The 8267-nt window shown below is 35.2% G+C and overlaps 1 protein-coding gene across 1 annotated transcript in view; it reads left to right on the forward strand.

Annotated features, from left to right (window-relative positions):
* LOC118742464 (probable ascorbate-specific transmembrane electron transporter 2) overlaps positions 1-8267 on the forward strand; it is a 122982-nt gene that overhangs the window by 30468 nt on the left and 84247 nt on the right. Inside the window, exon 3 of the mRNA XM_036474553.1 lies at positions 8177-8225. The gene's annotated coding sequence lies outside the window, so the exon portion shown is untranslated. The remainder of the gene's footprint in view (positions 1-8176; positions 8226-8267) is intronic.

Raw genomic sequence — 8267 nt, forward strand, 5'->3', positions numbered from 1 at the left:
GAGCTTTCAAGATCGTTGCCATAATTAACAATTGCCTTACGAAAGTCTTTCGTCCATCGAAAGACTGTGGTGAACTGAAAGTTAGTCAGTCGCCTGAATTGCCCTGTAAATTTAAGGCATTTTTCGCATGCAACCTAAGTTTAGTGCCTATAACAATTTTATCGCTTTTATTGCTAACGCATTGTGTACCACACTCCAGCTGCATACAGGCGAATCAGAATTCATTCGAAAACATAACGTTGTTCAAATATAACAACAATATCTAAAAGAAGACACATACTTATATTCTTTATGTTAACGACCTGCGCCCAACTGTGTAGTCACACTACAGACGAAAAGGGCAAGACAAGGTCTAAAATGAATTTTTTTTGCAGCCGTTTGACACTGGTTACTTATTAATCGAAATACATGCATACATAAATAGTACATACCTGTATATATCTCAGCTAGTTTTTCTTTTCTATTAGTCAGGGATACAAATTCACGTGCGCCTCAAGACTAAAGTAAGAGTTCAATCGATTTCCCATCTTGTTACTCTTTGTAGGGCATACGGCTTATTTCTATGGACACTGCTATCTACACTTTCGCAGCCACACACTTTTCTCATTTTAAGAACTTTATTCTTTATTGGCTTTCCATCTGAATACAGCAACCCCCCCCCAAAAATGAGGAACATTTTTCCCCACACCAGCTAAAATTGCATTCATAAATCGTCGAAACTGGGCAAGTGTGTTGGTTCGTATTTATGCCATTGCGTAGTAATTTGGTGCAGAATTTATGGAATAGCGGCGCTTGAATGCCACACTTGATGCTTATGCTGCGTGTGAGTGCCCTTATACCGCGGTATTCATGAATTGAAGTACCTTACGATACAATGGAGGCGTCTGCTTTCGCAGCTAATCAGTGATGTTGTGTGAAAGTGGAAAGCGCGGTTGTAGAATGATATAGGGTATTGTAGAAACTACTCGGAAGTGTTAAGAAAATACATATACATATATCTATATGTAGTATGTCCATTGTTAGATATTTATGTTGGCGCCTATGTGAAATTTGTTTGAACTGAGTGATTTTGTTATTTAGTTTGAAAACGGCCCAGCAGCCATGGTTGCTATTTGTGGTACAAATATTTGCTTTTTGCTGCTTGTATTTCGTTAATGTTTTTCTACGCCGAGAGAGGGCTATGCCCATTGAACCCTAGGCTAAACGTGTTTGCAGCAGTTATTTTGCGCGTGTCCTAAAGGCTGCATTATCAATGCTGCTAATGTTGAATCCTAGATAGACAAAGTCCTTCAGTACTTCAAAGTTATAACTGTCAGCAGTGACGTGTGCGACCCTCTGCATGTTGCAAGAAGATACCTCTTGGCCTGATTAGCTCGAACAATTTCTTTTTTTTATCGTTCTCTAGACTGGAGAATGCTGCACTACCGTTCTTGGAGGCCAATTCTTGTTCTGTCACAACGTGAGATGAAAACATTTTTCATCATTTCTCATAAAATTACGATTCTGTTTTCAAATAGAAATAAAGTAATTCGTCAAAATGTTTTAACTGTAAAAACTTTTTCTCGCCTTACAGCCGATTCTTATAGGATTTTCCTGTAAAATCCTAATCTGACCGTAAAGATATTGAATTGGCTCTAGTTTTCGACTTTTTGAGCATTTTCTAGCCTCCGTAAACAATAAATTTATGCAATATATCATCGCTTGGCGCGCAATACCTCGTAATCTCCAATTACAATACCACGTATGAGGTGGCTGAGAAAAAAAATTATTTTCGGTACCCTGTCCCAGTGCTTACCTACTGCACAAATTTAATGGTCAATAATTTTAGTAGAAGCTCATATTTAATAAGTTCAGTTAGAAAACCAAGGAAAAGTTTGAAATTTTCGTACTATCGTATACGTGGTACTGCATTTGGTGTATACGAGGTTTTACGCGCCAAGCGACGATATCTGTCTTCGTGGGAGGATATTAAAGCCTAAACACTGCCCTTTAATACTCAAAATCAAAAACAAATATAGTTAAGCGGTTAACGGACTTTATCCATATACTGTAGAAATTCCTGTACCAATCTTTGAAGTACAATACGAGGTTTCATGGATTAATCACCAATTACCAACACCGGAACCTAACATACATGGCACAACCGTTAGATTCTTCAAGTAAAAGCCTACTGAGATTTCTAAATATACATAGTTATACTTATTTACTAACATACATCAAGGTACATCAACAAGTCCAAGTAGTTTGAATAGTATCGGTCATATCTATAGCACGCCATTTCAAAGTGATATTGTGTGCTACATATACTTATTTATTTATTTTTAAGAATTTTCAATTAAAATACAGTTCTTTCTCTAACAAACCCCATATAAACCCAAGTTTAACAATTTGTAGAAAACTTCAAAAAATGGCAACAAATTTTCACCTAAGTTTCAAACTTTTTTCTCGGAAGTGTTAGAATTTTTTTGAGTACACAGTTTTTTAGCCACTGCAATTTTAGTCTGATAATGTGCAAATTTCAAGTGGCTACGAATTACCCTTAATTTTTTAGATTTTTTTTGTCGCATTGGCTTTCATATAATGAATAAACTCAATTTATTTGTATATGGATGAAAACCGCAACACCTTTGGCGAAAAAAATTCTAAAAAATCAACGGTAACTTTTAGTCACTTGAAAATTGCACATTATCAGACTAAAATTGATTGGGCTATAAAACTGTGTATTCAGAAAAATTAAAACACTTCCGATAAAAAAGTTTAAAATTTAGGTGAAAATTTGTTGCACTTTTTTGAAGTTTTCTACAAATTGTTAAACTTGGGTTTATATGGGGTTTGTTAGAGAAGGAACTGTATTTTAATTGAAAATTCTCAAAAATAAATAAATAAACATAAGTTGCACACAATATAACTTTGAAATAGCGTGCTATAGATATGACCGATACTGTACATATCAATGAATCGTGGCGCCAGAAAATGTCAGAGGTTCAAAGAGAAATCAAATCAGACAAAGTTATTTAATGTTGGCTATCATGTCTAAATTCTAGGTGGCTGGCTCATAATAAATTTGTGTCAATCGCTTTGTTGTTATTATTTCAAAGTGAACAGCAACAATTAACAACCTTTCAGCTCGCACGTCTAAAATAAATGGGCATAATTAAGAGAGCAAAGGAATTAAGCATGATTTAAAATGCTAGTAACTTTCATCTGTAATAAATTATTTCATATGACATTTGAGAAGTGCATATACTTACATACCTGAAATAGCTACTTTTTAAGCATCTAATGTTACGGTACCAGTTTGACCGAGGTTTGCTCGAAGTGCATACTTTTTTCAAAGTTTCCACGGTTTGGCTATCATTTTGATAGCATAAAAAAAATATTTTGAAAATAAATAAAAAAAATTGATTCCGATATCTATTAAGTAAATAAATTTCTTACTATATAATTTACATATAAAAAAATATGATTGAAATTAACAAAATAAAAATTTTTATTACATAGAAGTGTGGCAACCCTGACCGAAAATATTTTCGTACCAAAGTTCTCAACAATACCTTTCATTTGGTATCCTTATTGCGAGGTTTAGGATAAATTGTTTGTAATAAACAATAAGTAGGCAACCTTACACTATTATCCTAAGGGATAACACTTTGTATATAGGGAAGGCATTGTTTAAGAACCTTCTCTTGGTATCTATGAATAGTAATATTTTACCTTTCTTTCTAAACAAAAAATTAAATAAATATGCGATTCAAAATAGGTGGCAACCATATTAAATATATTTTTGAATGAGGTATTTTTAAAACACCTTCCATTTGATAACCATATTATAATGTTTATTTAATTAATTATAATATTTATTAATAATAATTATTTGTAGCAAATTTCGAATAGGTGGCAAACTTATAGAGTCTTCTCGGAATGGGTATTTACCGATAACCTTAAAATGCAAAACATTATCTGTGTACAAAATTTCATCAAAATCGTTACATCCGTTTCAGAGAACCCCATGGATTTACAGTGAAACCCGCTTAAGTACTCCCCCGCTTAAGTAACCAAAATTTTGGGCATCGTGATTTTTTTAATGTAATCTGAAAAAAATTCCTCTTTTAAGTACTTCCCGCTTATATACCCAACCCGCCTAAGTACCCACACTTTCCCTGTCCCATTTACCATTTTACTTATAATTTTCCCCTTTTAAGGGCTCTTTTGAAATTCCTTAAAATATTTACATATTTTGAAATTCAGTGGCAACGCTACACACCTTCGGTAAAAAAATCTAAAAAATCAACCGTAATATTTAGCTACTTCAAGCTTGTGCATTATTACAATCAAATTGAATACTGTATACTCAAAAAACACTTCTGAGAAAAAATGTGAAATTTTCAGGAATTTTTTTTAAATTGTTCTACAAAATCTTAAGCGTAGGTTTATATGGTATTAGTTAGGAAATGAACTGTAAGCGAGTTCATTTAAGTACCCAACCCGACTAAGTACCTCAAAAAGCTGAAATTTTTCGGGAGGTACTTAAGCGGGTTTAACTGTATTTACAAGTAATTTTTAGCAAAAAAAACCGACTTAAAAAAAAAATATATATATATCCAATGATCGGATCTAAACCAGATCAGTATGGGACCACCTCTGAGACACTACCTTTCCGATGCAAAAAGAATTATCGAAATCGGTTGACGTGGTCCAAAGTTATGCGGTAACATACAAAAAAAATAAAATAAAAATAACCCCCTTATTCTAGAACCCGAATTTTCGTAATTCGTAATTCGTAGCTACGCTACGAAAAACGAAAAATCTACATGCTGCAACCCTTGCGGAAACATGCGCAGCGTTGCCAGCTGTCAGTTGTTTTTCGAAGATAGCTGAATGAAGGAAAACAAAGTGGAAAGGAATTAAAAAAAAAAATAATCATGTGCTTGTTTATTGTAAAATTGATTAATTTTACATATTTCGAGGAAAATTATGGATTCTGATGGATTTGCAATTATAGCAGCATGGTAAGCGGGCGCTATGGCAATGGATTCACAAAGGTATGCGGAGCTGTCGGGCATAGTAACCATAGGCGCATCTATGTCAGCTTCTAAGCCATAACTCCTTCTATGCCTGAAGCTCTGGTTCTCAATCCAGTTAATGCAATAACAGCTTCTTCTAAGCCATTGAAAACATGCACGGGTTATGCGTTTGGACACAACAACGGAAAATCGTTGTACATTAATTAAACCGGACCCAAGCGTCTCGATAAGGGGCAACAAATATTATATTTTCTCGCTTATATAAAGCAGTCGATAAAAATATACGTATATGCGAAAGGCAAATTTATCTGTTTAAATGAACACCACCAATATTTCTTGCAAACACACATCGATTTACATCTTTTATTTCGCCTCCGACACAGAATTGTTTTCGTACAAAATTACGCCAAAAAGCTTACTCGTTCGTTTTTAGGCATGCCATTGTTACGAATTTCGAAAGCTCGAAGATACGATTCGGATTGCAGCATACTATTTCCACGATTCGTAGCAAAATCCGAAAACGAAACAGTTGCAGAATAGGGGTGTAAAAAATATTCCGACGAACTGGTAACCTCCTCCTTTTTTAGAAGTCGGTTAGAAAGGATTGTTTGTTTAATCCCAATTTGCCAAACGACGTCGTAATGACGTCGTTTCCGACTCGTTTTGGTGAACAATTTGTTCGCCGGCGAGTCGTTTGCGACCCGCCGTCGGATGAAAAGCACACTTCGCAGGCGGGCCGCAAAAACGACTCGCCGGCGGGTCGCAAAAACGACTCCCCTGCAGCCCACAAGAACGATATACCAGCGAGCTGCAGACCGTCGCTCAAAGTTGCTAGAAAATGGAAAACAATATTTATACACGAGCGCACTTGTGCACAAGGGTATATTAATTTTGTTCACATAAAGGTTGTTTGTAACAGCCAAAACGAATCGAGATAGATATAGACAAATGTATACATAAATGCTCAGAATGAATAGAGAAATCGATTAAGCCATGTCTGTCTGTCCGTCCGTCTGTCCGTCTGTCCGTCCGTCCGTGTACACGATAACTCGAGCAAAAATTTAGATATCTCAACAAAATTTGGTATGTAGGTTTCAGTTAATCCAAGGTAGGTTGGTATTGAAAATGGGCGAAATCGGACAGTAACCACGCCCACTTCCCATATAACGGTAATTTCCAGAAATACGAAAACTGCGCTATTTTAGTGACTACTGAAGATAATTCACTCAAAATTGATACTTACAATAATTTTCAGACGAAAAATAAGAATATTAAAAATTTTTGGAAAATGGGCGTAGCCACGCCCACTTACTGTTACATGTGTATATCTTGGTAACCGCTGCACCAATTTCTTCCAAACTTGGCACAATTGTTGGCCTTGGTACAGCATACCAAATGGCCGAAAATTTAAAAAATCGGAGAATAACCACGCCCACATCCCATATAACGGTAATTTAGAGAAATAAAAAATCTAAGTTATTCAAAATTGATGCTTGCAACAATTCTTTACCAAGAAATACGTTTATGGTTAAATTTTGGAAAATGGGCGTGGCACCGCCCACTTATGACCACATATATGTATATCGGTAACCGTTCTATCAATTTGTACCAAACTCGGTATTTTTGTTGTGCTTGCCACATAAAAGCAAAACGTTGAAAATTATTGAAATTGGGCTAAAATTACGGCCGCTTTTCATATAACGGTAAATTTCATAAATGCTTGAAACTGCAATATTTCGAAATTTAAGGACGCTAATTTACTCAAAATCGATACACCCCGGCTTACCATCTAGCGGTTGGTTTCGGAAAGGTGAAAAAACATATATTTAATACTTGCGCCGGGTATTTAATGTTCGGCTCCACCCGAACTTAGACTTTCTTACTTGTTTTAGTTTAAAATAGTTTAATTGAATTCATTGAATTTTTTTCAAAGTTTTTTAAATATACTTAAATGCGGTACAGCGCATTTTCATCCATATGAATTTTTCTGACAGAAAGTGCATGTTTTGAGCCACTTCAACCTTGTATTCTATCATCAACAATTAAAGCGTACTTCTAATTGCCGCTGTTGTGATGAGATGCCGCTAATTTTCTCCATTTTGAGTCTCTTCTGTCACCTGAAAAAGACTTGCGTGCCAAATGAACTTTTCTCTCAAAGTTTACACTGCTGGCAAATGTAAATAAGGATTACAATTCAAACACTAATTAATCCGACTAAAGTAAAATCCATGGAAAATTAACAACAAAATACTTTGTTAGCAAAATCTTTAAAGGATCCTTTTATTTCTCAAAAAAAACCTGGGTAACAGTTGTTCGTCGCCACGCTGTAAAGTAAAAGTAAAGTTTTCTACCAAATTAAAAAAACCCTATTCCCATTATTTTATTTTTTATTAATAAGGCCAATAGAGTGAACTTTACCTTTATAAAAAAACATTTTATATGAAAAAAATATTATGAATCCTGAACAAAAGATGTAGGTGGCTTAATTTTCTGAGCACAAGTGTACATTGTGGATTCCATATTCTGTCATGATAAAAAATTGTCATAATAAAAACGGTTTACTATCCAAATGAGTGACTTTTATTTACGCTTAGATATTTTAAAATTTGGGCGTGGAACTTGTCCAACCTAGACCGAAGGTTCCTCAAAAAACTTGTAGGTTCGAAGAAACGGATTCGTTTCGAGTTTACCCAAACGACTTCACCAGACGGACGTCGCAACGACTTCGATTCGATGAGAAAAAACGACGTCGGAACGACGTTGAATTTTGTATGGAAAAAACGACTTCGTTTCGACGTCGTTTCGAGTTCACCCAAACGACTTCACCAGGGCGACGTCGTAACGATGTCGTTTCGAGTTCGTCTTCGCCCTGTGGCAAATTGGGATGTGATAAAATATTTGAGAGCGCACTTTATCCGCAACTTTTCGTATGTACGTATGCATGCGGCAAACAGAATGTGGAAGAGTGAATTGAGAACGCAGCTCATTTCAGTACTGAGTCCTTTAAAAAAATACGAGATTTTGTTTTATTAAACACATGGCGAAATATGTATTTCAAACTTTAAAACCACAAAATCCCTTTCAATTATGATGCACTACCGCTCAAATATTGCAAATCTAATTGAAAAAATTGTGTTTTATTTTTCTTACAGCAGCCAACAGTTTTTCAATTCTTTGCGGCGTTAATAATAAACTTTCAAAATTCCTTGCTGTAGTATGGATACGAATTCTGTAAGTCCACTG

Source organism: Rhagoletis pomonella, unplaced genomic scaffold (genome assembly GCF_013731165.1).
Source record: "Rhagoletis pomonella isolate Grant_MI unplaced genomic scaffold, Rhpom_1.0 Rhpom_scaffold_00007, whole genome shotgun sequence".
NCBI lineage: Eukaryota > Metazoa > Arthropoda > Insecta > Diptera > Tephritidae > Rhagoletis > Rhagoletis pomonella.